The sequence below is a fragment of the Chironomus tepperi genome, unplaced genomic scaffold (genome assembly GCF_022539635.2).
Source record: "Chironomus tepperi strain 1889 unplaced genomic scaffold, CSIRO-AGI_Ctep_v1 contig_259, whole genome shotgun sequence".
NCBI lineage: Eukaryota > Metazoa > Arthropoda > Insecta > Diptera > Chironomidae > Chironomus > Chironomus tepperi.
Genome location: NW_027226381.1, coordinates 81177 through 90628, shown reverse-complemented (window position 1 = coordinate 90628; position 9452 = coordinate 81177).

The following is a 9452-nucleotide window of genomic DNA, read 5'->3' as shown; positions in this document are numbered from 1 at the left end:
ACTCTCCAAATGACCAGAATGCATTCCAACAAATATTCGAATATAAATAGCAATTTTTCTTTTTTGTTCTCAAACACTCCCAGTTTCCTTAATCCTCATAGGAAATTGTTTATAAATGGATTCGAGCAAGCATCTTTAAACTTCTTCCATTTCTTCTTTCCTTAAAATTTATCAACATAAAAAACATTTTTCTCACATTTTTTTTTACTTTTTTTTGTTCTTGTCCTACTTTTGGGAACAGTTTGAGTGTAGATTGAGATAAATAAATTATGATATATATTTTTTCATTAAATATTTTTCTTCCTTCCTATAATAATCTTCTCGTTTTCATGTCGTCGTTTATAAAATATATCCCTTGAATAGATTTTGATGGATATTCCTTTCGAGAATTTTTTTTTTGGTAACATAATGACGAGACTTAAAGTGGAATGTAGACGTGATGGAAAATTTTACTGAGTAATTTATTTATGATTTTTTAGGTGATACTATTGTAAAATTAGGGAGAAAAATAAATTATAGAAATTGTTGAATCATTTTTCTTCCTTCCTATATGGACCATTTTTGATAGAATTTCAATTAATGGATTCTGGAAATCTTGTGAGTTTTCTCATATTACTGAATGGACAACTTGACATAATGTCCAGTTAAAAGAGCTCAAAGTCGACTTGAAGTTTGTATGGAGTCGGCTCAACTTTAACCGACTTGAGTCGACTTTTACTAGCAAAATTCAAGTTGATATCGAGCTCCGTCTGTTAATAACTAGATTTAAGGTTGGCTATTGCCAAATTTTGTGGAATTATTCCTTGAAAATGCTATTAATCGGCATTATAAAGCTCAAAGTCCGAGTAAATCGTTTAAAATGCGCTAAGCATGAATATAGATGCTAGTATTACTCCAGCTTCAGACCAGATTTGATTAAGACTAGCCTAAAACCAGAGTTTATTCTCCCTAGTTCTAGATTGAGGAACAATTTATAAAGTATCAGTATCGGACTTTGTGGATAGTTAGAGATTTCGAGGAGAATCAAAGAATTATTGGATCGGATGTGCAGAAAAGGATCCTAAAGTCCTTAACATTCCAAATTTGCAGAAGCTATCGAAGGATAGATTCGGCTTTAGACGTTCTTCGTGCGGCATTGGGCCCACGTGAGCCTTATCCAAGTAAATAATTAAATATGAGCTCGAAGTCGACTCGGATTTTGAATGGAAAAGTCGACTCAAGTTGACTAGACTTCATACAAAATCTGAGTCGACTTGTGCCGAGTTGTCCATTTAAAATCTGTGCAACTTTGAGCTCTACTTCGAATTTGCGACTTCTGTCGACTAATGACAGTAAAGTTCGACTTTTATGTTGTATGTTAAAGTCAACTTTATACAAATCGACTCCATGCAAAATTAGATTCGACTTCGATCAATGGTCAACCGTAGGTCTAGTTATTAACTGTCCATTATTTCAAATTGTCCACTCAGATATCAATCCACAAATTTCCTTTCAAAATCTATCCAAGGGATGAATAGAAAAAAATTACAAAAAATACATATGTTCTAGTTAAGTGTCATGCATTAAACGTGATAAAAGTAATACAACATATAATACAACATAAGAAGGAAGTATAAAGAAAAATAGAAAAAAAAGAAACAAAATTATGAATTTATGTGGATGTAATTGGAAAATGAAAATTAATGGTGAATATAATAGGGAAACTAAATAAATAAAGAACTACTACTTATTATGTACTTAGTTGAAAATAAAAATACGGAAAAAACTTTTTTTCTTGTTCATGTTTTTTTTTTTTGTTTTCTTTGAACTTCTTTTAAAAAACTTTAAGTTTCAGGGATAAAGCTGTGGTCAACAAATGAATCAAATAAAATAAATTATCATAATAGCAGTTTAAAGTTTTTACAGCAATCATAATAAAGGAAAACCCAGAATGGAAAACTTTTGCGGTGGATTTTGTCGGTTATTAATTTTTTTCTAGATTTTTCAATCTGGATGGCAGCCTAAAGGTTGGATATCTTTAATATTATCAACGGTAAAGATAAGAACATTTTAAAATTAAAATAACCTGTATTTTTGGGGCTTGAAGATGCAATAGTAGATGAGTTCTTATTTGACTAGTTGGATAGCTAGTTTTAGATACTTCCAACTCAGCTAGACGACCAACACTAACAGATAATGTGCAAATTCACCTAAATGAACGTATTCAATAAATATAATTGATCATGATCAATTTTGTGAGCATTTCCTTAAGACTGGCATTATCTTTTTTGCACGGAGATAGTTCGTTTTTAGAACTGTATATACAGCTAGTTCCAATAAAAACCTATGCATTTGGGATTTAGTGACGCATAATCTCATTATGGACATTTCTTAAATTCAGACTGACCTTGGACAATTACAAAACTTATATCGACGAATTAGCTAGACGAATCAGAACACTGGAATATTGTCTGAAATTTGAAATTTTAGGGCTCCCTTTAGACCTTTATCGTTGTTACTTGGATTTATCAGAATGTGTGAGTAAGTGCATACAGTGTCACATATTTCATCAGAAGTTTATCACACCATATTCTTTCAACAACCCAGCGCCATATAGTAAGGATTTTTTAAACAGCAGGCACACTAGTTTGGCTGTCACGTGAAACAATTTAGAATGCATTTATTAAGTAGATTTAAATGCATGCAGTCTGATATTCTACATTCCGGCATGACTCAGACTTGATTGACGGATTCGGTTTAAATTTGGCACCACATCAGAGTCACACCGGCTTATTGCCGGATTTCAGGTCGATTAACTGATTTGTAATTCGAGATTTTGTGCCATTCTCATGAGACATCCTAAAAGGTCAATCGTAACTGAAATATCACTAATAAAATTGAAAAACCTAAACAATTGCATGTGAAAGGCCGAAATTGAAAAGAATCAAAAAATCGGTGTCATTGATATGAATCCTTTTCCCACCCCTTTTGACATGACGTCTACAAATCAAATAATAATAAATAGAAATGAAAGGAAGTATGAAGAACTAGATCATCCATAAATAAATAAATAAATAAAAATACACACTCACGTACATTTTGTATATTTATCATTTATTACTTTCTATTTATGTTTTAATATCAAAATGTCATTAGTATCGTATCAAATAAGAATAAGAATAAGAAACAAACTTAATGTGTATCGCACTTAAAATTTAATAAAGGATCTGACCTACTTAATTAAATAAAACGAAGAATTTGTTCTTAGCTACGTAAAAAGTTCTATTTATAAATTATACATAAAAATACGAGACTTAATGTTAATAATTTTTCTCTGTCATAAATTCATTTGATTATATTTTACTTTTCTTTCTTCCTTTCCTCTCACGTTCATTTATTTTTGTAAGAAAATGAAAAGGAAAATCTTTATGGAAAAATAGACCAAAAAATATTTTTTCGGGACGTGGGCGTTTCTACGTGTAATTTATAACTTAAAGGTATGTAATTTTGGTCTAAATTTGAAATTTTTTTGGAAAAATTCCATATTTTTAAAATTACAGAATTTAAATTTTGATGAATATTAAAATTATATTCTGTAAATTTTATAAAATTATTAAATATTAAAATGAATTCAAAATTTATTAAATTTGAAATTTATTAAATTCAAGATTTAAAGCAAAAATTCAATTCAAAACTTAAAATTAAACTCAAAATTTAAGATTAAATTCAAAATTTTAGATTAAATTCAAAATTTAAAATTCAATTCAAAATTTAAGATTAAATTCAAAATTTCAGATTAAATTCAAAATTTAAGATTAAATTCAAAGTTTAAAATTAAATTCAAAATTTAAGATTAAATTCAAAATTTAAAATTCAATTCAAAATTTATTCAAAATTTAAGATTAAATTAAAATTTAAGATTAAATTCAAAATTTAAATTCAATTCAAAATTTAAGATTTTCAAAATTTAAAATAAATTAAAAATTTTGGATTTTAAAATTTATTAAAAAAACTTAAATAATTTCAAAATTTATTAAAATTTAAATAAACTTCAAAATTTATTAAAATTGAAATAAATTTTTAAAAATTTAAAAAATTTATTAAACCCTTAAAATAATTTAAAATTTATTAAACAATTTCTCTAATTTCATTTCAAATTATTTAAATTTTCAATTTTATTTTGTCACTTAAACTTCAAAAAGAATCTTTAAATTCTACAATTATAATATAGTCATTCTTATTCATTTTTTTTATTTGAATTTCTCTTTTGCACTCAAGGATTAATTTCTTCCCATAATTATGTTCTTGAAAAATCATAACGAGAAAATGATGAAAATTATGACAATTCAAGAAAATTATGCAAAAAAGACTTTTTTTTTTCTACAAAAAAGATTTTCTTTTCCATTTTCCTTCATCCTAATGCACAAGGAAATTTGATTCAACGAGCATTCATAAAGGAACAGAGAATTTTTTTTCATTCTTTTTTTATCATTTAAAAATAAATTTTCATTCATGTTTTCTCTCTTAGAAAGATTTTCATTCTTTTTTTCTAGCATTTAACATAATAAAGTTTTCTATTAAATATCTCGAATTGTAAAATATAATAACTAATAGTACCAAGATGAATTTCTCTTAAGGATTAAGTGATGGGTAAATATGTATAAAATTTTTTCTCTCATTTTTTTTTTTTCCTTTTAAATAGTAATTATTTTATGATTTTTCTTTTCATAAGGCTCAGACAATTTAGACATTTTAAAATGATAATATAACATAAGGTTTAAAGCATTTTGGATTCTAGAAGACACAAGAGTAGAAATGGCCGAAAAATTTGAGAAACAGATTTGATGAATTCCATCCACAGGACCAAGTCAAGTCGACCTGTTTCACTTAAACATGAGTAACTCTGGCTTTATACTAAATTTAATGAAATTCTGCTTCAATCTACAGTCAAGTCAGTCAAAGATCGGATTTTTGGCCATTTCTACGACGTGTGCTTTTCTGTAGATTCTGTTAGAAACTCGTAGGTTCAAGTGACTAGACTAGAGTTATTAATTTAAAATAATATGCAAAATTGTGAGCATCTCTTCGCTAAATTTTGAATCTGAAATGTAAATTACGCTTCTTTACACAGTCCTTCAATAGCACAAATTGGTTAATCAATCAAACATCCGTTATCCGGTTGAGTTAATGTTAGTTTACTAGTTGATGGCATATTTCTAAAGTATTTATGTCCACTCAAGGACACTATCGTGGTAGTTAATTCGGTTTAAATCTGACATGGTCTAAATCATGCAGATTTTTCCGGATTTTGGAATCATTAACCTACTTTTATAATTCGGGATTTTGTGTCCACTACTGCTCTAAACAAGTGCTATAAATCAGTGATGAGCAAACCTTTATTTTCACGGCAGTACTTTAGTGGTATGGATCGATCAAAATCACACACGGAATATTTTGGATCAAAAGTCTCGATTTTGAAGTCTCGAGTCCACCTATACACTAAGCAGGGCTCTAAATCAACAATATTATGCTTTAAATGCAACAATTTCCATTAAATCTTTTATTCCATTCCATATTATGTCTAAAATTGTCTAAACCTTATCAGAATAATATAAATAAATTTGTGAATGTATGTAAAATATTATTGTGTATATTTAAACTATTTCCTCTGAATGGCACTCATGATTTGCTTTAAATAAATTTAATTTTAAAAAAATTTTCTATAAGTTCTCAAAATTAATTAAATTAAATTTGCATTAAATATTGAAAAATTGTGCGGTGGATATTGAAAATAATATCGGAATGCCTCAGAAGCATGGCCTACATTTTGGTGTAAAAAATAAGTCCAAACAGAAACTTTTCTTGGCATGAAACTTTTTGTTGAAGTGGACCAAAAAACTTTGTGAGCTTAAAACTCGAATGTGAGTTGTTGATAACTTTTTGAGTACTTTTGCCAGTTTTTTTGTGATTGTTGAAAAGGTTCAACAAAACAAAAATAATCCCAACAGTCAGCATTATGACAAGCATGTGTCATATCGTTTTGTTGTTTCAGCATTAAACGCCTATCAAGCAATTCAAGGAAGTGTGAAGTTTCTGAATCAGTAACCAATCAAAAATTCATGAAAAATCTTATTTGACACTTGGAACTGACTGCGATTAATGGACCGTACATCGCAGGACGTTTCTATGCTCTTTACTAGTTGTTATTTTATTACAGCTGCAATTTGACGCTAACTAAGTAGTATAAAGTTCATTCTATTGCAATTTCCACAAGTGTCAAATTTATTACTAGACACAAAGTCGACTAATGGCAGCATGTTCAACTCTAGAATCGTACAATTAAGCACGAACAGAACAGTATGTTTGGAATAGAACCACTATGTCACCATATGAACGATAAGACACGAAGTTGGACTGACAATTTTTAGATGGGTGTCTGAATATTGTCGGTACCATGTGACATTGTCTTCAAAAATGCTTTTGGTCGCATTGAACAGCTATAGAAGGTATCTTGTTCAAGTAGAATAAGGCAGGCCCTATTGGACCGCTTCGTCATCACGTTGAAAACTACCCATGCGGGTATCTTAACGGCAATTGCTGTTCTAAGTCAATATTCATAGCAACAAATTGAATTTGCCTTATCTTGCTGTTCGGGTTGATATCTTGACTTCGATAGATCCTCGAAATCGAGAAAATTCAAGAACATGATGAGGTTGAAACCAGGATTGAAACTTAGATAGAGACAATCCAGCCATATCTCGATGGTCCAGTCTAAAGAACCCTTCCTCTAACTATGACACGGTCAAAATTAATGGATCCAATCATATTTTTAATCTACATTTGATTAATAACTCTCATTCAATTAGTAGATCCATAAATACATCATTCAACAATAAAAGCTATTAAATTGTTAATAGAATTAGACATTTTACGACAACAATATAAAATATCTCCTAATTTTGATGAACATCCATTCGATTAAACTATTTTCGTGGATCAAAAAATGCTTTAATTTGGCAGACGATCTATAACTAGCGTCTGAATGGCAATTAAAATTTCCAGACTATCGCCCACATTAGCATCATATACATAGATGCTATAATTGAGTAGTTTGTTATCACGAACATTTTTGATTGGTCATTGACATCAGTTAGAAGACTTGACTTAAAATTTTATGATTTTAGCCAGTGATGGGCAACTTTGTGCTGGCAAAAGTCTGTAAAATTTGTAGGGAATGCCACGAACCGTATTTTTGGTGAACTAAAGGTGTGCCACAGCACACAATTTGCCCACTTCCTGACTTAAACAAAGAATCTTCAACCATTTGTGCAACTTCAACGTTATGCTCGACTGTTGGAATTTAAAGAGCTTTAAATTACTTGTGCAATTTGCATTTTTTTTTTGTGAAAATTGTGAAAACTTTGTGAAAACGTACAATTTACTGTGTAAAATAATCAGCTTGTGGTTTGTGATGAAAAAGTGAACGATAAAAAAATCTTTTTTGTCTAATTTGAAAACTTATCAAAAAGTAGAGATCTATTGCTTTTCATGAGCTGTTAACGTCACAGAACTGTGCAACATGGCTAGTTGCTTTATGATGAGAATCAATTATGAAGAATTTTGTGTAAGTTTTTTCAGGATTTGTAGCATTGGAATTGTAATGTAGGGGATTTTTGTGAAATAAATAAGTAAATTTTGTAAAATTTAGGGTTTGCCAAAATTAGATGCACATAGATGCAGAGATGCAGAAAACTGCAGGCCTGTTCCAGGCCTTCGCATCTAGCCGAACCATAAAAAGATGGCTTGAATTTGATTAGATTGACAGTTATAGCACTGTACCATAACAGCCAAATATCATGCTTAATTATACTAGTTTAGCATATTCATGAGCTTTACTCTTAGCTTTTTCTTATCATGAGAGCTCTATGGCTGCTTTGGAAGAACGTTCGAAACTTATGTAACGCTTATGAAAGGTCCCCTCATGTTACCTAGAATATTTAGGATTAAGAGTTCTTAAATCTAACTTTAGCTATATGAACTTGAGTGGACAAAAATACATCATAACTTTGGTTCATGCAGATAGCAGACCAATAGTCCTAGATGAACTACAAGGTACAGCCCAAAACTGTCGGATTGAGCATCTAAAATGCAGAAAATCCAGGCGTGTGGTTCATAACCGAGCCCAAGTTATAATTAGTTAATGTTAAGTTACTGTCCATTCAATGACTAGTTCTTCGATTCAAAGTAATGCTCAAAATTCCCAAAAAACCTTCAATCAAGCCAATTGATTCCAAAAATAAGAAACTACTTGGGAAATTCTAAGAAAATCTTTCAAAAATTGAATGAATATTAATGTGATGAATACATCCTCATTGAATATACCCACATCCATAACAACAAGCTCAACATGAACGAGTACACACAAAATGTTTGGCAATCAACGAGACTTTTGTCCTTCCAAATATATCCACACAAAAAAAGAGAGAAATTCTAATTCAAATGATAATTTATTTCCTACAATGTCTTCAGCATTATCCTACAATTCAATGAATTGAATATAATGGATATGGAAAGGGAAAGAGAAAATTTGTTAACAATTTTCAATTTATCATTTTCTGTCTACTTACTTATGCTGCTCCTTTTATGTTATGAAAGAGAAAAAATAGGGAAAAATTGAAAGAGGAAAATCCTAAAGCTATTTAGACCAATTATGCAGTTTATTGTTGTACCCGAAATTTTATTTCAAAATAAAATCAATAATGTGATAATTTATTTTGTATCTATTGTTATTCAACATGAATGCACACAACTATGATGATGATTATAATGATAATGATTAGAGTTTGAACGTTGCTTTACTTCTTTTTTTGCCTATCGTTTGATTCCTTGTCATGTCAAGCACTAACTAAATCGACATAATGATTTCGTCAAGCATTAAAATATTTTTCTTTAAAATTTTCTTCATCTTGTGTTTATTTCTTAAAGAAATAAGTGGGTAAGTCACCAAAGGTGGTTGAAGGAGACGCATTTTTGTTGCAACTGATCAGTAATTTAAATTGTCACTTTTTTGGTCCTTAATGAGAGCTTTTATGGCTCAGACATTGAAGGGTCGTTTAAGGCAAGGAACAATCTCTAGGAAAACAAATCAAAAGCTCTTGTATTAGCATCAAATATAAGCTGACTTTTATGCCAGGTAAACAGGTTATTAAGCAGAGTCTTAAATGCTGAGGGTTTTTAGGGGCTGTTGACAATCTTAGGACTCATTAAATGGCTAGAAGCAGCCTGAGCGACACAACTGATGGACATCTTACCAAAGAAACAATTAAAGATTCATTTTAGCTCTTTTTTAACACCAAATGAATTATAAGGTGTTTGATTTCATTTTTAGGGATCATTACATGACCAGGAACAACCTGAGCAACACAAATAAGAAAGGCTCCACCAAAGAGCTTTTAAGGCTCTGTTAAAGGTCT